Genomic DNA, 21968 nt, shown 5'->3' on the forward strand with positions numbered 1-21968 from the left:
GAGGACAGTGGAAATGACAGGCTGAGGTGGAGGCAAAAAGGAGGCTATAGGTGACACCCTGGCTTTCCACGAGAAAAAGTTCCACACATTACAAGAAGGATATGGAGAAGGAAACAGAAATGCAGTGCGATGTCTGAATCCCACTATCTAGAAGCTTTAAGATTCATTTTTGAGAAGCTGCAGGAATGGGCCTGGGTGAGGACTCAGCAGCCATAATTAGCTGTGAGGCAGCCAGGGGCTTTGCACTGGGAGGAGGCACCTGTGGAGCTTTATGAGTTTTCCTTGGCAGACCAAGAGATGAGCCACCAGTGTCACCCTAGGATGACCTGCCTCAGGAGCCCAGGTGAGAGGACTTTCAATTTATGGAGGATTTGACTTTTTATCTCTGTAGACTTCAGTCTTCCAAACAGGCCAGATTAGCCAGTGTGGTGGAACTCAAGATTGGCCAATCACCAAAATGTGGCAGGTGTGCAGAGCACACTGGCTGTGCTTACCTGGTGAAAACTTAGGAAAAGCTTTGTTGTTGTAACTAAAGGGTTTTTAAATCTCTTTAGAAAGAGAATCCACTCTTTCTCCTGTTGGCTCTGAGTCCCTTAGCTTCTAATCCTGCAGGATGCCTAGCACATGGCTGTTGCCTAGTGAATGCTGAATGAGTAATTGAAGTAGCATGAAAAAGATCTTTCAAGACCAAAGAGCAGGAAAATAATATCCAGCTAGTATAGTGGAAACTATTTACTCTGAATGAGCATGGAGTACCAGAATTATTAGGGCCAAATGGAATTTTTTAAACTTGTGAATAATAATTTATTGAAACAAGCTCTGTGACAAGTCTAAGTCACAGAGTGAAATTTGGCAAACAAGTTTCCCTTGCTGAGCTTCACTTTCCTTTTTCATTGTAGTTTTATGTTTTACTTACAAATCCATGATTTTTTTTTTGGTACTAGGGATTTAATTCAGGGGCAGTCAACCACTGAATCACATTCTGAGCCCTATTTTTGAATTTTTTATTAGAAAGAGGGTCTCACTTAGTTTCTTAGTGCCTTGCTTTTGCTAAAGCTGGCTTTGTACTCATGATCATCCTGTTAATCTCTCAAGCAACAGGGATTACAGTTGTGTGCCATCATGCCAGACCCAAGATCAATTTTGAATTAATATTTGTACATGGTGTGAGTTATAGGAAGAGGTCAGTTTCTTCCCTCCTTCTTTATTTCTTTCCCCACTTTTTATGCTTGGGATGTTTTCTTGTTCTAACTATTTCATGAAAGGACTTTCTTTTCTTCACTAAGTTCACTTTTCCCTTTAAAATTAAGGAGTCAAATTAATATTAGAGGAAATCTCTCTTTATTTCTGGCTTTATGAATCTTTCCAACCGATTTCTTCTTACATGCACTCCCTTTGAGCAAAGTTATCTTTCATATGATGTGTATGTTAAGATGGTCATCTAGTTGAAATTCAAAATTCATGTGTTGTATATTGTTCAGTTGATGGGGTTTTCCCATTAAAACTATGGGGAAAGTGTGTAGAAATTCTTAGTATAAAAAAGAAGAAATCTTTAGTGTATTAAGTATGACTTTTTTGGACAAACCTAATAAACTGAGTTTTGCTTCACTTGGGAAAAAATGTGGCTTAGGTTTCAGTTAACAAAACAACAGCTGGTCAATCTTTGCTTTGGATTCACACAGTGAAGGCATATAATATTAATTGTGCCACCATTTAAGATACAGTATTTGAGATTTAAGTCAAGAGGTAAGTCTGGAGTCAATTTCTTTTTCACAAAGGAACACAGAAATATTGACTGTCAATAAGATGATTAATGCTTGCCACGGAGACAATATATCAAACAAGAATGAATTATATGGATACCCTGTGAAATTTCAGATGTTTGTGGATCCAGAATGCAAAAAATTTCTTAAGCAAAAAGACATTTGAAAGAGCTTAAATTCTTAAAGTCCAGAGTTGGAAAATCTTTTTTTTTTCAGTTTTTAGGTAATGAATTAGAACAAGGTGATACAATACACATAGAAGCATTCTCTGAGAATGTGTGACTCTAGGGTCACACTTCCTGGGGCTATCAGCTTGTGAGATTTTGAAATTAAACAGGGTTTGTAGTTTATAAAGAGACCTCTGCAAAACCTTTTCCAAATGGAGAAGCAACAGTAGTAACAGAATATAAGAGTTTGAAAGGGGCCTGGTTATTTTGAGAAAATTATTTGGGCATTTTTCTTGAAGCAGGCTGATTCTAAAATGATAGAAAAAAAACCAACCATGTTTAGACACAAGCAAATAAGCAAGCCCAACACCTAGGGAGATACTGGTCACTGCATCATATTATATGAAGTGGAAGGAAAAGAGGACCTTTACTTTGGGGAGTCAGTCAAGAAAAACTCCTACATTGTGAATCAAACTTTTTGTATTTTTAGGTCTCACTTCTGTCACAAAATAATCTGACTGTCCCTGTGTTAGTCAAATATTTTTCTGTATCCAGATTTTCTCACCTAGAAAATAAAATATTTGTACTAGGTGACTAGATGACATTAAAAATCCCTCCTACTGCTAAAATTTTGTGAGCTTTTCCTAGACTATAAATTCTTTCTATAGTGTTTTTCCATAGATTCTGCAAATATTTATTGAGTCCCTATTTTTTCCTGTACAGTGACACAAAGGGTCACATGTTATATACTTTTATTTATGTGAACTCTTTACAGTAGTCAAATTTATAGAGATGAAGGTTGATTAGAAGTTTATTGGGGCTGAGAGTAGAAGGTATTGAGAGTGATAAATAATGGGCCAGGAATTTCTTTTAGGAGTGATACAAACATTCTGAAATGATTGTGGTGGTGGTTGAATGGTAAAGAATGAAGAATTAAAATATATATATATATATATATATATATATATATATATATATATATATATTATATAACTTTGCCCTTATTTTACCTTACAGAATTTTGTCAATAAATAACGGTAGCTGTGATAGAGTAAATTTTGTAATGGGCACATAATTTGGACTTTATTGTGTTGATATGGGAATCGGGAAATCACATTATTTGAGAAAATTATACTAAGCCATCTCCAGGATATGAGTAGCAATTGGGAATGCAGGAGTAATTTCAGATGAAGGAAATATTGCCAAAGCCTGAAAGCCAGAGGTAATATAGTAACTTAGTGTAATTAAATAAGATAAGGATAGCTGATATATGAAAGTGTAAGGGAAATGTTTAGAAATTAGCCTAGGGAAATATGAGCAAATCTTGAAGTCATAGTTAGAAATTTAAATTTTATTCTGAGGGCAATGGGGGGTCACTTCATTTTGGGAACTAATACATTCTCATGTTTGTTACTTAAAAGAAAAACTCTGGCTGCAATATAAAGAATAGAATGGAGAAGAGCAAGGCTATCAACAGGAAGATCTTTTTGCAGCAGTTCAGGCAAAAGAAAAGTCTGTTCTTCTCTAAAGTAGAAATGACATCAACATGGATAAAGTGAGAAGTGAATATATTTGGGAAATATTAAGGTGATTGGACAGTGGAGAAAGGAAGGGATTAGAGTTGAGTCATATATTTAAGGCTTGGGGGATTTGGTATCTAATGGTATTTTTCACTTAGCTACAGAAAAGATGTAGATTTTTAGGAAAAAAGAATTTACATTTGTTTGTGCTGAATACATCAATTGTAATTGACTAATGGACTGATAGAGGTACTGGTTAGCAAATGACAAAACAACCTGGGCTGGGAATTTACATATAAAATTGTTAAAATAGGAAGTATACTTAAACATGAGAGTATATTTGTTCATCCATAAAATGTGTTTACAAAAAAAAAAAAAAAACTCCTACACAGACCTGGAGGAACACCAAAATCACAGGGGGAAAATGGGCAGGGAATAGATTCTGCACTGGACAGTGAAAAAGAACAATTGGGAGATTAGAGGAAAATTGGGAGATTGAACACTAATTGTTTAAAGCAAACATGATTTGTTAGACAAAATGAAATGTATATCAGAGAGTCTACAAGTGCTTTACAAATAATGACAATTCAATCCTTGAAATAACAATTTGAAATTAGTTTTGTTATATATTTTTGTAAATTAGAAAACTGAGGAACACAACTTGCTTGAGGTCATACGTGTGTACATTATGAACTGAGATGTGACTTTAAGCAGTCCAGCTCCATCACAGTTATAGTGCTTAACTGCTATGATATGCTACTTCTCCTGATAAATAGTTGCTCACATAAGAGCCATGGAAAGTTGGATCAATTGTCTCCATTTTACAAAAAGGGCACTTGTCCTAGAGAAATTAAGTAATTTCGCAAGATTCTTATAAATGCTAGGTATTTGAGTCAGAATTTGAACCCTTAACTCCAAAGCCACTTTTTACTAGATTGTACTGCTGGTTATTTCTCTCAATATAGACACATCTGTGTGTGTAAAATTTAATTTTACTCATAAATAATAATTCTGAATAATTAAATGGATAGTAAGAGAGCCTAAATTGAATCTTTTCTCAAAATCAAGTGTTCTCAATAACTCGAAGTTTTCAGTAATAATATAAATTTAATCCAGGCTATCTGTACACTCTAAAAACACAGGTGTAATAGTGCAATGTGTTCTAATTGATTGATGCTATTTTCAGGGCTAATTTTACTAGATATGCCACCATAATATTTCATGATCATAGAGAAATAAAAAAGAACCCCACCGTACAGAAAGTTATTCAAAAGACCTTATTCCTCTTATTTATCATCTATAAAACTAATAACTACCCAAGTGGATTGTCATGGTTTAATGGGCTAAAACTATATCTGAAATTTTTATTGCTATTACCCCTTGCTCTTCATTTTAATTCACAAAATTTAAGGGTGTCAACAGATATGTTGATTCAGATTTAATAGTTCAATGCTGAAGTCAAAGAGATAACTTGGAAGTTTTAAAAACTACCTAGATTTCAGCTTCATAAAAATATTGTAATTGTGTCTCCTAGTGCTGCTCTGAAGAAGCAATTAGAAAGAAATTAAATATTATCTGATGTTTGTAATTTCTATCACCACTTTGTGGCAGTGTTCTGAAATAAAATGAACACAAACTCTGAATGATTCACGTTTTCCATCCTGGAACGAAGAGGCTTTGACCTATACTACATCTTGTAGTGACCTGGACATTGACCCCATCAGGAAGTTTGCGGGCATGTCTTCAGACCTAGGTGTGTTGTCCCATGGCCCCTTGGATCGAATTACACTCACCTGCCCTTTGTATCCCTGCCCCTTCTGGCCTATTTTGGATGGAACTTTCTAAGAATAAGGATCCCCCCAATTAGAGCCCACTTCTGAACGTGCTCATTCTCTCTCGCCAGCCTCTTCTGACTTTCTCTTGCTCTCCCATTTGGGGAGCCTGAGGCCAAGAGAAGAGAAGCTCTCCTGAAGCTCCTTTAAAGGTAAAGTGTATGTCTGTGTTGTATTTGCTGTGCCTGGAAATTCACACGAACAAACTTAAGTTCAACTACCTGCGCGGGGGTGGGGGGGGTGGGGGGAGAAAGGTGGATACAATACCTTTATTTTTATGTAGTATTTAAGATAAAATGTAGTGCCTTACACATGTGTGTTGAGTGCTCTACCCCTGAGCCAGAAACTCCAGCCCTCTGCCCTCATTTATTGACAAATATCTTCTAGTATCTTGAATCAATCATTAATGCAATAAGTAATGGCTTATCTAAAACATTTTTTTCTTCAAAGGGGTTACTTTGCAAATATTTTATTCAGAATCAAATAAAACATTGAATAAAAGCCTCCGTGGAAATTACATTAAGACCTTTGAAAAGAAAAGGGCAGTTTTACTTTAGTGTGTTTCAGTGTGTGTAAAGCAAAAAGCATAAAAACTAGATGTTTTAAACATTAACTTTTTAAAAAAATTTGGTATACTACACATAAAAACCATACCTTACATATTCTCATTTGTACAATTTAGTGCAACCAAGAACCTTAACTATGTTGTGTAACTGTCACTATTTTATGCTTCCAAACATTTTTTTAATCACCTCTGAAAGAAAATGTACCCATTAAAATCCCAATACTTGCCACCTTCTTGACCCAGGTAACATCTATTTTATGTTTTATTTTTTCTATTTGTATGAATTTGCCTGGTATGGTTACTTCCTCCTTGGAATCATTTAGTATTTCTACATTTGTTTTAGGCTTTCTTCATATGGCATAATGTTTACAAGTTTACTTCCATTGTATAATGCATAAGAATTTCATTATTTTATAAAAGATAGAAGAGTATTTCCTGATAGCCCACATTTTTTTGTAAATCCATGCATCTAAATATTTTTGTTGTTTGGGTACTAAAGATTTAAACCAAAAGCAATATGCCACTAAGCGATACCCAAGCCTCTTTTATTTTTTATTTAAAGACAGGGTCTCATTAAGACACTGAGGTTCCAAAAATACTAATTTGTAACTTGTCTAAAAATATTCATATGTATGGTAGAATAAACACTCAGATTAATTAATATACATATTTATTTTTAACAGTAGCATTACAATCACAGAATTAATGACTAAGCCTGAACTCATGTTTAAACCAACTTAATTTTAAATAAAACGATGTACTACTATGAAAAGACATGCACATGATTACAAAAAAATTCAATTTCAAGGATATTGATGCATATATATATTCTGTCTTCATAATATTATGTATACTTCCAAACCCAATTAAAAACATTCCTAAATATATACCTCACATGATAATTTTCCTTAATTCAGAACTTTTATATATTAACATCTATATTCATACATATTTTGCCAAATACATACTTGTGACTCTTCATGTATGCAGACATTCTCATTCACTCTCTAACACAAACCCTATTACATAAGGACTATTAGTCCAAATCCTAAACTCATTCTTCTTCCTAAATGACACTGCAAACGTACCTACTGTCCCTGTTTCACTGGATGTTGTCTTCTACATTGAAATATCTGAGGTATGGGATCCTTTGCCATGGTGTATTGATGTCTATAGTACTTCTGTGCAGAACCTGTTCAACACTATGTATCCAAATCACAGGCCCAATGCCCTTCTATATTTCAGATCTTACCTAGTTTTCAAGTTTCATGTGTACACTTCACCTATACATTCTTATAAATACCCCAATTTCCCAAAACCAATATTCACCCACCAGAATGACTCCTAACCCAAATAGACCATGATATTAACCCTAACCATACTCTGCTCCCTCAATCTAATTTCACACAAGAGCAGGATCCCTGGAGAAGATGTACGCAGCTATGCAAAACCTGAGAGACATAATGTCATCTTCCATGGAAAATAACCTGGAATGTGTCTGAATAAGCCTCTCTCTTCTCAATGCAGGGAAGATGGATGCAACCAGGCCTGTGTGGATAGCTGATCCTGGGCTCCTATGATATGTATATATTTATAAATTGTGAAAATGTCACAGTAAGATGGGGCAGCCTCCATCTCATGGGACCCTTGGAAACAATTGTTAGGACCAAGTGGTTGCCAAGAGAGTGACCTCATTCACTTCCCTGAAGGAAGTGACCTCACCTCACTTCCTTGGTGATGGAACTCTGTGAACTTGGGATTCAGGTAGTGGGGCTCCTAGAGCCAGTCCCAGTCTGAGTGGGTTCATTTGTTGTCTGTACCAAGGCCAGAGTCATTCTTTCTTGGCACTTTGTGATGTGTGGACAGCCAAATGCCAGGGGCCTTTCCTTATAAAAAAGGTATTGGCTCATCTGTATGCCCTATAAACATTTTTTAACTTGAAATTTATTTTTATGATATTTGTTCTGTTTGTTCTGTTCTGTTTTTTGAGATGGCATTTCATGATGATAGTCAGGCTGATCTTAAATACCTGGGCTCAAGCAACTATCCTGTCTCAGGCTCTCAAGTAGCTGGGGTAAATGCATGTGACACTGCACCCATAGCTTGTAATTAAAGAAGAAAAAATTAAGATGAAGTGATCATGAATTGAGAGCAAGACAGGTAAATACATTAACTAATATAGCTTGAACTCGGAAAATGTCATCTCTGTAAGAAAAAATAGTATTTTTGTTCTTGCACAAGTCCTTTCTCTTAGTCTTAAAGCCTTCTAAAAAATAAGGGTTGTATCACTTTAGTTCACTAGGTTGTTATGGAGATTTACTAAGAAAATATTGAAACAGGTTAAGCAAAATAGTAAAATAATGGCATACTTAATTACTTACAATCTCAATTAGAACTAATGTGTATTTTTCACAGTTTCTAATATTCAAAATTTAAAATTAGTAAAAAAAAAATGCTTGAGCCTTAATTTTCATTATCGTTTGGGCTCTTCTTTGTGCTTTATAAATCAGAACAAATCTGCAATTAATTTATAATGATATTTATAAATATCTCCTTAAACTAGAGAATATAATCATCCCTTTTTGTGAGACTAATCATTAACAACAAAGGCAAGAAATTAACAAATAGCAAGAACTGGCTTGCATTACTACTATTTCGTCTCCACCTAGTTGAAAAGAATTGGCATATCCTTGTAAGTGTAGCTAAATTTCCATGTTGAATCCAACTGACTTGGAACACAAAATCCTCTTTTAACACAATGAACACTTAGGAGTCATGAGGGGCTTAGCTCTCTTAGATTCAATGAATCTATTTAATCTCTTCCTTTTGTGGGCAGAAGTTAATAAATGCTGAAAAATTTAGGTAGTGATTCCAACAGCTTGGAAATTTTTCATTACTCAGGAAAACCACTAGAAGTGCCAATCAAAAGTTGGCACCCACCCAGGAAAACAGTGATATCGGGCCCCTGCAGTCAAAGGAAATCTATTTCAAGTTATGGAAGAATTTGGGGCACAGATCTGTTAGCCAAGATGATAGAAAACTCTGATCTCTTCCAGTGACATTACTTGTAGCTCTCTAATATCTTTGAATGATTTTAATTTTATGACAGAAAAGACAAAGTCCTAAAAGGATAATGCACCAGAAAGCATTATCAGGGGATTCCACATAAGGTTCCTAAAAGGGAAATAGGGTCAGAGTGCTTAATATTTGTTGGTCAAACAAAAGGTCAAGCTGTCAAAGCAGAGTTCTGCTGCTTGGGAAAAATTGTGGAATAAAAATCATGAGTGCATGAGAACTAAAAAAAGTGTTATAACTATTGAGTCTAAGTATGTGTTACCATGAAGACTCAGGGATTGGGATCAGAGGATATATTGTAATAAAAGTTATTTACTACCAGACTGTAGGGCCAGTTCTGGCAGAAACACCACAGCAACAGAAATGACAGAGACAAAGGAACAATTTAAAATATATGTATCCCCCTCTACCTGACTATAGAATTATCTTCTTTAGACTTCAAGGATATAATTAGGTTCTTGATAAATTAAAGGAGGATGTTAGAATAGCTAACTTCTGCTAAACTAGGAATTTCAAGACCCAAATAGCAAATTTAAAAAATCATAGATGTGAAACTATTTGTACCTGTGAGGAGGGTTATGCTTGAAATGAAATGGAGAATGCCAGAAACCCTAAGAATAAAGTTTTACAAAGTCCTAAGATATTGGGTAGTGGTATATCTAGGTGGTAGGAAAATTTCATAGCATACATGGGAAGAAAAGAAAATGAGAGGGGAGGAGAGAGGAGAGAACAAACCTTGGAGGTGACTCATGCATGCATCACTATTTCTTTTTTTTAATTAACTAATTCATTTTAATTATGTATATATGACAGCCGAATGCATTTTGATTCATTGTACACAATTTCAAGGTAACTTTTCATTTTTGATTTTACATGATGTAGCAACACACCATATGTGCAGTCATACATGTACTAAGGTAATAATGTCTATCTAATTCTACCATCTTTCTTGCCCCCAGGACTCCTCCTCATCCTTCTCTTTGCCCAATAAAAGTATCATCACTGCTTCTTGACTAGATCTTTGAAGGGTTTCTGACTGATGAACTGTCCTAATTCACTACTGTCCCATAAATAGTTACATTATGAAATCTCACCTCATATGTAAGATGCAAAAGGTGTAATTATTGTGGATCTACATCTAATGTCGATTAGTATTGTAATGTAAATACTTACACAGTGTTACCACTAGCAATGACATAAGACAAGGCAATATCTCGACAATTATCTGAAGCAAGCACATTAACATCACATTGAAGAAGCAGCTCAACTCTTTGTGTTAATTTGTGTTCCACAGTAAACATGAGGGCTGTTCTAAAATAAGACAGATAACTTCAAACTTAGGTATTTTAATAAATTTAGTTAAAAAGACATTGTATTACATTTCACCAATTTGATATCTAGCTTTACATACACTATCAGACATATACATCTTGGAAGATCAAATCTTTATCTTTGTAAACCATTTGTAAGTCTAAAAGAAAAAAAAAAAAATATATATATATATATATATATATATATATATATATATATATATATATATATATATATAAAATCACTGGTCCCAAAAGGGGAGATTTCCAAACTTAATATCCTTCAATGAACAATAATTATGATGAGATCATTCATCTGGAGTTTGCAAAGATTTAAATGAATAAAGCTTCACTTTCTTCTTAGGGTGACATAATATATTGTAACTCACAGTCAGCTAAAGGTCAAGAAGTAAAAAAGATATTTGCAGCTGTAACATAATAACAGTAGCACTGGTGATACTGGTGATAATAATAATCACTGTTGCTTCAGTCATTCACTCTGAGAAGCATTTGCCAGGTACTGAAATCAATGCTTCATGTATAATCTTGCAACCAGCCTTCAAGCATACGTTATTCTGTTTTTCATTAGAAATGTACAATATTTGTCAAGAACAATTAACCCTCACTTATGAAAAATCTGAAATCAATATTCTACAAATTAAATAATTTAAAGCAAATAGTCATGCAAAGGACAAAATTATTTTCAATGTCTATTTATGCTCAGCACAGCATTTCCAAAACAAAATTATTTCAGGAGAAAATAAAATATTACAGAAAGTTTAAAAGTTCAATACTGTATTTTAAAAAATAAATAAAAGTCCATATTTTACAAAACTAATGTGAAAACTCTAGCTAACAAAAGATCATGTGATTAACAAAATTAAATAGTAATCATCAGCCAATAATTATAAGAGCATGTGAATCATGTTACATATTCTTATTTCTGTCACTCAGTTTGAATAACTGCTTTTCTCTCTAATTGTAGTTTATGTTCATATATTTGACTCTGTTTCAATGACTATGTCATTCCCATTAATTTAATGTTTTTAACTTGAGTGATTTTACTATAATATTAAACTTTTTCAAAAAAATTAAAAAATAAAGTACTATATCTTCCCTTATCATGTATGTTTGCTTTATTTTTTATACATTTGTATGTATGTTTGCCTTATTCTTAATAAAAATTTTTACCATCATCTGTCTGTTTTTTTATGGTGAGTAAAAGTTGTGTTTTGCCACTCTGAAAAACAACAAAAAGTTTATTCACGAAATTACTACTTCCCAAATGAATTTAAACTTACAAAATATTGTATGAACATAAGCATATAATAATAATGTAAATTCAGAGTAGCCACTCTCTTCTTTTCCCATTGTGCTTCCATACATGCTGCTCTTTCATTTTGAAATTCCTCTCCTATGCCAAGAGTGGCCACATGAACACCAATCATTTCCAAAACTTTTTTATACATTTACTGTTTCCATGGATCTTTGCTGCTATCAAGGATTCATCATGGCATCTTGGAGTCATGTAACATGCATACACCTCAACCAAGAGCATCTAGAGGACATAAACTCTACCTTCTATCTCAGTAGCCCCATTTCTTAATCCATATTAGTAAAGGATATAAGTAATATATTTAATTAACCAGCCAAATTCTCAACTCGCTAATAGGGTGTATCAATCATATTCTAAAGAATGCCTTCTTTTCCAGAAATACCAAGCTGCATAGAAAAGATTCCTTGTTTTACTGTTAGAGAAAGTTTACACAACTGTGCATTGTATGTCCAGTATTACAGAAATAGCTTTACCATTCCTTAACACCTATTTGATACTGATTTTTTATAGCAGATATTCACATGTGAACAATTGAAGTTACAGGGATATATTTCTGAGAACTTTCCATTTATGTGGAACTTTTATCCATGTTGTATAAGTCCACCTGATTCTTTTCTATTTATGAAATCGAGTGATATGGACTCTTGGCTTGATGGGAACTCCAGAAAAGAAAAATATGGCCCAAGGCCTATTTCCCAGCAGAGCTACTCCAGTGTCTCCAGAATAAGCTGTGCATTTGGGGGGAAAGAGGGGGTGTCTGCACCCTTCCCTCAAGGTACACTTCCCAAGCTGCAGACATCCCTCTCTTGCCCAAGGCAGCCCAGTCTCTGGTCCCTCATAGAGGTGAGGAACTTGGGGTGCCACTAGGGTCCTGTGTGGGGTGGGGGCTCATGGGCCTGTCCCTCCTTCCCCATCAGCAACCCAAGAAGCCCAGTGGTCCCCATTGCACTCCCCTGACCAAGCCACTTGTACAGTTTTGCCAATTACTATTAACAGCAGAGGTGGCTGCAGTGGCATGCCACTGAGTGGCAGGCAAGTGGTGGGCAAGGAGCACAGCATGCTCTGCTCCACCCCAGTCAGGCAACCAAGACCCTCATCCTCTGACACTAGTGGCCAGTGCAGGAAGGTGGTGAGGCCCTGCAGAGGGCAACCAGAGGTGGTGGCAGGCCAGATGCACAAGGTCACAGCCATAAAAGAGCAGAAAGACCTAGGGCACCTATGGAGGAGGAGGAGGAGGAGGAGGACAACGACGACGACGACGATGACAACACTGGGGGTCCCAGCCCCAGGAAGAGGCAGCTTGGGTGCTTTGGGTTTTGATTTTGGTGATTTAAATTGTGTGTGTGTGTGTGTGTGTGTGCTTCCTTAAACAAAGCCATAAATGTGCACAGTCTAGATGATCAAATAGATCTGTGGGGCTTGGGATGGAACCCAGCGCCTCTTGCATGGCCCCCTGCTTTCCCCATCCTCCTGATATTTAGTCTGGTTCTTTTGGTATTAACTTCTGAATAGCAATGTTACTGCTGCTCTTTCCTCTTCTTTTCAGACTTAGAAATTACCCATTTACATCCCACTGTGGGGAATCAAAGTTCTCTCACGGAGCCCAGATGCACACATGCACACATGTGTGCACACACAGCACACTGATCCTGCTTCCTCCCATTCTCATTAATAAGGGTTCAGTGAGTACAAGATGTTTCTTTGCATACACTGGTTACCACTGAATAATGTGTTGTAATTACCTCTCTGTACAAACTCCTGTTTTTCCTGGACTTAATAATTGCCTCATTTGGGAGAAGGCTATTTTCTATGTGCCCATTACTTATCCCCAAACCCTAACATGGAATGAAATGGAATATGAATCTCTTTTTGATACTGAAAACATCAGGCCATCTAAGTGCTTAATTTTTCCTAGAACCTGTGGCAGCTGGCCTCCAAGATGGCCCAGTGATCTGCCTTCCTGGAACTGGTGTCCTTGTAGTGCTGCATGGCACAGGATGGGTCTGTATGACAAACAGAATATGGCAGAAGCCATGGCTCTCTCCCTGGCTTCAGTTTAGGTTAGAGAAAACATGGTGCCTCTTGTCTTGGATGTGGTCTCCCCTCCCCACTGCTCTTTATCACCCCTTTCACTCTATTCCTATTTCCATTTCTCCCATCCTCTCTCTCTCTCCCTCTCTGCCCTCCTTTTCTCTTCCTCTCTGCTTTGCTCTCTCTCTCTCTCTCCATTTATTTTTATTCCTGTTTTTCTCTCCCTCTTTCTCTTTCCTTCTTTCTCTCTTTCTCTACCTCTCCCTTTCTCTCTGTCTGTCCACCTCTTTCTCTTCCTCTCTGCCCTCTCCTTTTGGCATTTGCTTTGAGGGAGGACCCCTGCCCCATCATAATCCACTCTGTAAATGGTCCACTTGTCCAAGAGTGCAAGCCTCCTGCCATTAGCCATGCAAAGACACGATTTTGGAAGTGGTCCTCCAGCCCCCAGACTTGGGAAGATGGTGCCCAGCCTGTCCTCTTGGCTTCAAGCAAATTCATGACACCTACAGCCAGAGTCCTCCACCATTCTGCTTCCAAATTCCTGTCCCGCAAAAACTGTATGATAGTAAATATTTGTTCTGGGATAGGTTGTTACACAGCAAAAATAAGCAACATGGAGCCATTCTTCCTCAGGCATGCATCTGTCATGGTCATCTTCACATCAGTGCACAATTTACCATCAAGATCTTCTTTTCACTCCAGCCTGGGAAATTCTTCTGTCTGCTTCTGGTTGGCATCCCCTCCTTCCCACATCCCATACAGCCCTATGTTTTGGACAATTCCCTGGTTTAATACCGAGAGGCAAAAGAACCAGCCCAACCTGTCCCTGCCTCAGAGCCAGCACCCCAGTTCTGATCTTCTAGCTGGAAACCTAGGAGTGAAGCTTTTTTTTTTTTTTTTGTTTTTGTTAACATGCATAAGACTTCAGGTGCCTGTCAACAGTCTGGGTATGAACTGCCTTGATGTATGCCACCATGTTGAAGCCTATCTGCCTTGAGGACCTGCTGGATTCTCTTCTGGCCCCACAGTTTTATGTGGGTTGTGCCCACTCTGCTAGCCAGCTTCCTGTTATTGTGATAAAATACTTGAGAAAATAACCTTAAAAAGAGGGACTGTTTATGTTTCCAGAGGTTTCAGTTCATGGTCACCTGTTCCTATTACTTTTGGACCTGTGGCAGGGCAGCACATAATGGCAGAAATGAAGCTGCCCACTTCATGGCAGGCAAAAAGAAAACAGGAAGATACCAAGAAAGCACACCCCTAGCAACCTAGGATTGCCCAGTAGACCCACCTTCTACATGTTCCACCACCTCTGGATAGGGCCATGGTCTGGGGACCAAGCCTAATACATGGGCCTCTCAGGGACACTCAAGATCCAAACAATGGCACCACTGGGCTGTCTGCCTTGGCTGCAAGGTACTGGGGACCCTCCTTCAGCTTCACTGCTTATCATCTTCTGTTAGTTTCTCCTGTCCATGGTCCCAGCATGAGCAGCAGACCCCTGAGGGAGGATCGTAACCATCCTCAAGCATACCCTGCTCTAGGCCTGGACTTTGACTAGCTGTCATTCTCCCTGAGGACTCCTCACAGCCTCTCAAGTGGGCAAATCCTAGAGCAAGAGCATGCAGGTGTACTAGCCATGTTGCCTTGTGTGTAATCAGAACTTACAGGTCATGTGTGAAAGATACCACCTGAAGCAAAACTGGGTCCAAGGTGAGCCAACACTGCACGGCCTGGCTGCCTCCTGGCTCTCCATCAGCCCTGCCATGTGGGGGCTCAGAAGCAGTCCCAGATTTCCTCACTCCTGTATCTAGTGACCCCATGCATGGAATGTTCTATCTTAATGGCTCCATGAGAAACCCCAGGTGGTGCACCTTCGCTGGCCCAGCCTGTCACAGGTCTTTCCCTGAGCATGTCACTGTGGCTCAGGGTGGCCAGAGCCAGGGGCAAAGTCAGCCTCCACCCACATATGAAAATGGGGTTTCTCAGTGGAAAATCAAGGCACTGTTATCAGAGGGAAAACACCAGGTGGGGAAACTGAAGCTGGGGCCTTTTGTAGAAGTGTAGAAGCTCCAGGGACTCATAAAGTTTCATTCACCCCAAGGCCTTAGAAAGACACCATCTCTTCCTAATAGTGCCCTGTCCCATCTCCCAGAAATTCTCTTTCAATGCCAGCAAGGAACAGTGTGACTAAGAGCCCATTATTAACTTGCTGATCTTGTTTCTGAGGCACAGACATAAATGGCTTAGGGTATCTACTTGGCATATAATGAGGTCTCCATGAAAGATTACTTGGGTATCAATTAACTATATGTGTAAATGTCATGCAGGACCCTTCATGCTGGAAGGGAGAAAGAGCCAATCAAGCTGAAGCATCAATTGGATCTGGATTCAGCCTCTAGCAGGGAAGGGGAAGTGGGAAGGACCTGCTGGGTCCAGTGGGGCTGGACCTCACTTCTCCCTCTACCACTGCCACGATCTCTGGGCACACACTCTGGCTTCTGCTGCCTCAGTCCTTTCATTCATTTCTCAGTCACCTGCCAAAATGAGTGGTGTTCAAGAGAGGGGACTGACAGGGGACAGGGCAGCACTAGGGAGAGACATCTCTGCAGGCAGCTCTGTGGGAATCAAGGGAGACAGCATCTGCAGGGCAAGGAGGAGGGCAGGGCAGTAGTATGTAACAGAGCAGGAGGGAAGGATGGGACAGGCCCAGGGACAAGGGTGGCATAGGGGTGGGTAGGCCATGAGGTGAAGAGCAGCCCTGGAATGGCTCAGAGACAGGCTGCCTTGGTCACTGTACCTGAACCAGATGTCACATACTGGCAGACCAGAGCAGTATTTGTTCCCTACTGCTGGAGAGCTTTAAGACTGAAGCAGCCTTTAAAAACCTTTAAGAGCCTTATTTTCTCTTCTTAGGATAGGGATACTAAGCCTAGTTCCCGGGAATGCTGTGAACATGAACAGGGTCTCCCAGCAGGAAATTACTGAACTTGGTTCCCTTTACACCTCCCACAGGTGTGGCTTGGGTCCCACCCTGGTGAAGCCCAGTGGAACATTCTCAGGTCAGAACCAGGGACCAGAGTTCATTCCTGGCATAGCGTCCTGAAGGAGGTGATGTGGGCCGGTCAGCTGGCACTTGGTGGGCAGAAAACAAGTGCCAAGCTCAGCCCTGGTCTCTTGGGCCAGCAATTCTCATATGCTCTGAGTGCCTAGGATGTGTCCCCAGATGAGGATTAGTGAATATACCCTCACATGCTTTACCCATGGCTTTGCTCATGGTACAATCTCAGCATGCCCTCTGGTGCAGTAGATGCCTCCACCCTGGTCTACTCAGAAAGTGACTGGCAGCTGTCACTTGCCAACCCCACCAGCCTCATGTCTTTTCATGACACTGACATAGGCACTTCTGGGATAGGGGATAGGGATTCAAGGAAGCTGGCAATTGCAAGTGCAGCATGTCCCCATTTGTCTTGGAGAAGTTGATTTCCAGTGAGCTAAGTGTGTGCAGGGGAAGGCATGCCACAGGAACCCCTTCCTGCAGGGAGTGTGGGGCAGTAGTTGCAGGTACCCACTGGTGGAGGAGCAGGGATATATATGAGGACAACTTTAAAATTGTGATGGAATAAATCAAAAAAGATCTAAATAAATGGGAAGTTATTTGATTATAATATGAATAGAATAACTAAATATTATTAAGATGTTGATTGCCTTCTCCTTTACCAATGCCATCTCCTGTCCCACTGCCTTCTCTAAGCACATCACCACCTCGTGGCCCACAGTAACCTAAATAAAGTTGTTATGGTCATTAATCAAAATAATATTGAATTTCCATGACTGACTGAGTTGTGGTAGTGACCATGAGTGTGAGCAAGTTGAAAGTTCTGAGGTCTTTATCTTGTTAACCTTACTAAAATATGAATAAAATTATAATGGGAAAATGCAGTCAATGTAAATATATCTTATCCCACTTCATTAATGTATACTTAATAATGCCAACGGGATTCAACTCTTGATTCCAGTTTATTGAATATTTCAACAAAATATTCACTGAAATAATATTAGTAACTCATTACTAAACTTTTATGTGTAATGAAGATGATTTTCTTAGAATTCTCTTCCAATAATGCATTATGTGTTCAGGTTCTCTAACCAAAAATATTCATAATCCAAATTATGCAGATGTAAGGCATATTTTCTTACTGAAAAATTATCTGCCCTGCACTCTCCTTCCTCTTTTAGTGGTGCCATAGATTTCAGGTTTATTGAAAAATATTTCTTTTTCCTTTACAAAAAAGGATAGTTCAATCTCACAGACCAGTGAAACACCAGTTTCTTCCTTCTGTCCTCTGTCATCAGATGCACTCAGGATATCTGCAGTGCTGGCACATCCCTGCGTGTGTATGACACACTCAACATTACCCAAGGACAAGAGTAAGTCCTCTCGGAGTCCCCCTTTGCATGAGGGGCTTTTCATGTTAAGATGTTAAAGTGATTAAAAGTGCTCTTGAGATGTCTACTTCTCTTTGTTCATTAATACTTTGTTCACAAGAACAACTAGAGATTTCTTATGCTTTGCTAAATAGAAAATCAGGCATCTCTCAACTTTAGAGTGTATGTGCCTCCACAACCAGGAGGCTTGTCCTTTCCACAGGGAATTCTGGATTATCCCATGGAAAGTGGAGAACAACTGACAACTACCTGACCCAGAAGCTGCTCCTTGGGTGAGCAAAGGGGAATAAGTGTTGTTTTGCATTTAGAGTAAGTAGGGAAATGGTAGACCCTTCCAAGAGCCCCCTGAGCATATTTTTAAGATAAGGAGTCCTGGCCACACTCCAAAAAGGTCCATAAATCCATAGTGATTCTGGAGAAGAGGCCATCCTGGCAGGTTTGAGCACCTCCCCCGACACCCACTGTGTGATTCAGGGCAAGCCTCTTATTTCCACACCTAAATTCTAAGGACATGGTAATTTACTTAATTCATGCAAAATGACAGAAACTGTGTCTGGTTAGTGATCCCAGTGGGCCATCATTGTCACCTCAGCCCCTGGATCACTATCAGTGAATCAGTGACAGGCCACCTCTTCCAGGTATATTTCAGTGCACCCTGAGCATACCACCTGAGAGAGAGGGCACCTCCACACAGGTCAGAATTTAGTCTCAATCACTGCCTCAAGTAACCCTGAATCAGGATGTTCCCCAGCCCAAGTGTCACAGTCACAGTGCACAGAAGGAGTGTTCCCAGTGTGTTCTGGGAGGCCTTGTGCCCTGCCCCCTCATGTCTCTCATGGGCTAGGAGCACAGGTAAATAGTTGTTATACAGTATTGTTAAAGGAAAAAATAGTAAGGAGAAAACAGTCTGTATGTGTTCAATACAGACAAATTTTTCTCTGTCAATATTATTGATTTGAGGTTAGTTGAATCCATGGATGAGGACTGCAGATAGGTCAGTAATAATAGAGTGCTTGCCTCACATGTGTGAGGCAATTGGATCGATCCTCAGCATCACATAAAAATAAATAAAATAAAGATATTGTGTCCATCTACAACTAAAAATATATATGTTTTTTAAACAAGTGGTTAACAGTATATATTATATAACCCACAGCACACTACAAAAGGGACTGCCTAGTATTTAATACAACTAATAAAAGCCTCTGTTTCTAATGACTCTGCTATGACCCTCAGGGCAAGTTCTTTGCCACTGGCAGGATAATACATGCATTTCAAAAGTCCTCATTTCTTGCAGTTGTGACTAGTTTATCATAGGTTTCACTAGTCAATTCACAGATGAAGCTGGTTCCCATCATAGTCTATAGGTTCTTGGCATGAATGTTCTTAAGCCAAAAGGCCATTCTTGGCTTTTTAATTATAACTAGAAAATATCATCTGCAAGTCCTGCAGAGGGATACCCACAGCTGATGTCATCACACTCTGCTTAGAGGAGTAATTGACAGAGACCACCCTCAGACCTTCTGCATGGAAAATATTCCTCTTCACTGCCAACCCAGGAACCACAGAGACCTGGAGTGGCACAGGCCAGGGAGGTACCCTACCAGCTGCTCACTAACAATGAGGAAGACAAAGACACCCCTTATGCCTGATATGCACACACAGGTTCCAACACTTTATTTCTCACCCAAGCTGCCTGTGATTGACTGCACAGCTCCTGGAGCTGACCTGGGGCCCAGGAGATGCTGCATTAGAAGAATAATGTTAAACTTTATACATTTTTGAAGGCTCTAAGTAAAGAAAACACTTGCTATTTCCAAATCAAGGTAGTATATATTTTGTTGTTGTTGTTGTTTTTTTTGCCATGGCCAAGTAAAGATGCAAAAATATTTAAAATAAAATAAAAAGTTCAAACTTCAAACTCAGGGCTGGGGCTGGGGCTCAGTGGTACCACACTTGCCTGGCATATGTGAGACACTGGGTTTGATTCTCAGCACTGCATATAAAAAATAAAATAATGATGCATCAACAACTAATAAAAATATATTTAAAAAAACTTCAAACTGATTTTATGACTTCAATTTCTTAAAACTAAGTAAAACTTAATGCAAAATTTAAGAAGGGCATAATCTCAGAATTGAGGACAGCACATTTCACTTCAAAGAAATCTATCACATGATTCTTGCTTCTCTCATTTTTCATAGACATTGACCAAGGCTAACCTTGGATTCTGTATTGGCCAACTGATAGGAAAATGCAAAATTACCCTATTTTATCCATAGTGTTGACAAGACACACTGTGGCTTCAACACATCCTTTTAGGATGACTGATATTTATAAGGATGGCCTAATGTAAAGAGAAGGGAATCGATGTATATTTAAGATTCTAGCCATGTTTTTAAACTGTTTACATATTTAAAATATTGATTACTCTCACAATATCACTGTAAACATCAGGTTGGACACCAAGGATGAATTCATTTAGTATTTTACTTTCAACGAGTGACATCACACTAGTTTTGTCTTCTAAGTTATGCCACGTGGACTCAAAATTCATACTATTCTGCACATCCACTTTGGATTTAAATCCACATTATGTCTGACTACTAATAATGTCATTCATTTTTGTCAATCAACCAACCACTTGACAAGTCTCAGAGACCCTGGTTGTCCTTTGGCTCTTTACTGACTCATGCATGAAGTCACTTATTGTACCTTGCTGGAGAAACAAAGGCAGAGCTTCTCCAGCAATGCCACCCCACCTTCATTCACAGGCCCTATGATCATCCCTGCTACAAACACTGCGGTGACACTGAGGTCCCTGATGCTTACTACAGAAAACCAAACTTTCCATACCTGCCTATTATAGTTGAATTATGTGCCCCCAAATTCATATGTGGTCTCAACCACCAATACTTCAGAATGTGACGTGATTTGGCAATAGATCTGTTAAAGGAATAATTAAGGTAATAAAGTCCTTTTGATGATTGACTATAATCCATTCTGACTGGTGATCATTGCAAAGAAAAATGTAGTCTGGGTAAGGGGTGGAATGCCATAAAAGATTGATATGTCTAGTAGTGTTAGTCTTCAAGAAAAAAGGAAAGATAAGGACCTTGGGTTAAGAATAAATAAAGGCATGACCACTAGACCAGCATCACTGAAGACACTCATTATGGTTTGGATCCAGAATATCTCCTAAAAAGTGCATACTCTGATGGCTTTATCTCCAATGTAGTAGTATTTAGAGGTGGCGCTGTTAGAAAATAATTGAATCAAGAGGACATTGACTTAATAAGTGGATTCATCCATTGATGGCTTCATAATATGAATGAATTACTGGGAAGTTGTAGAATCTGTAAGAAGAGGGATCTAGTTGAAGGGATTGGGTTTTTGGGGGTGGGCCCTTGGGGATTATATCTTATCACCATTTCCTTACTATCACTCTCTCTGCTTCCCAGCTGCCAGGAGGTGATCAGATTTCCTCTGCCAAGCACCTCTTCCATGATGTTCTGCCTCTATCTTAGACACAAAGGAATGGAGCTCACCAACAACAGAATAATACCTCTATAACCAAGAAGCAAAATAAGAGATTTTCTCAGATATTTTGTCAAAGTAATGAAAAGGTAAGATAATACAAAAGGGAATAATATACCAAGAAGAGGAAGATAAAATCATTAGTAAATATAAAAAATTAAATCCCACTAGAGGAGTTGACATGCAAATGAAAAATAGTAAAGTATTTTACATTATCAATATAACAGAAAATCAAACTTCTAGGAGGAAAAAAAAAAACAAAGAATACTCAAATCAACCAGAAGAAAAAAGAACAAAATGACAGAAAAAATATACACTTTTTCATAATCATCCTGAATGTAAATGTTTTTAATTTTCCATATAAAAAATACAGATTGGCCAAA

The 21968-nt window shown here is 38.5% G+C and overlaps 1 pseudogene; it reads left to right on the forward strand.

Annotated features, from left to right (window-relative positions):
• The first annotated feature begins 12786 nt into the window (after positions 1-12786).
• Positions 12787-21968, forward strand: part of LOC124100907 (protein ITPRID2-like) — a 49937-nt pseudogene continuing 40755 nt past the window's right edge.

Source organism: Marmota monax, unplaced genomic scaffold, assembly GCF_021218885.2.
Source record: "Marmota monax isolate L192 unplaced genomic scaffold, Marmota_monax_Labrador192_F-V1.1 WCK01_AAM20220418_F8-fsc00440, whole genome shotgun sequence".
Lineage (NCBI taxonomy): Eukaryota > Metazoa > Chordata > Mammalia > Rodentia > Sciuridae > Marmota > Marmota monax.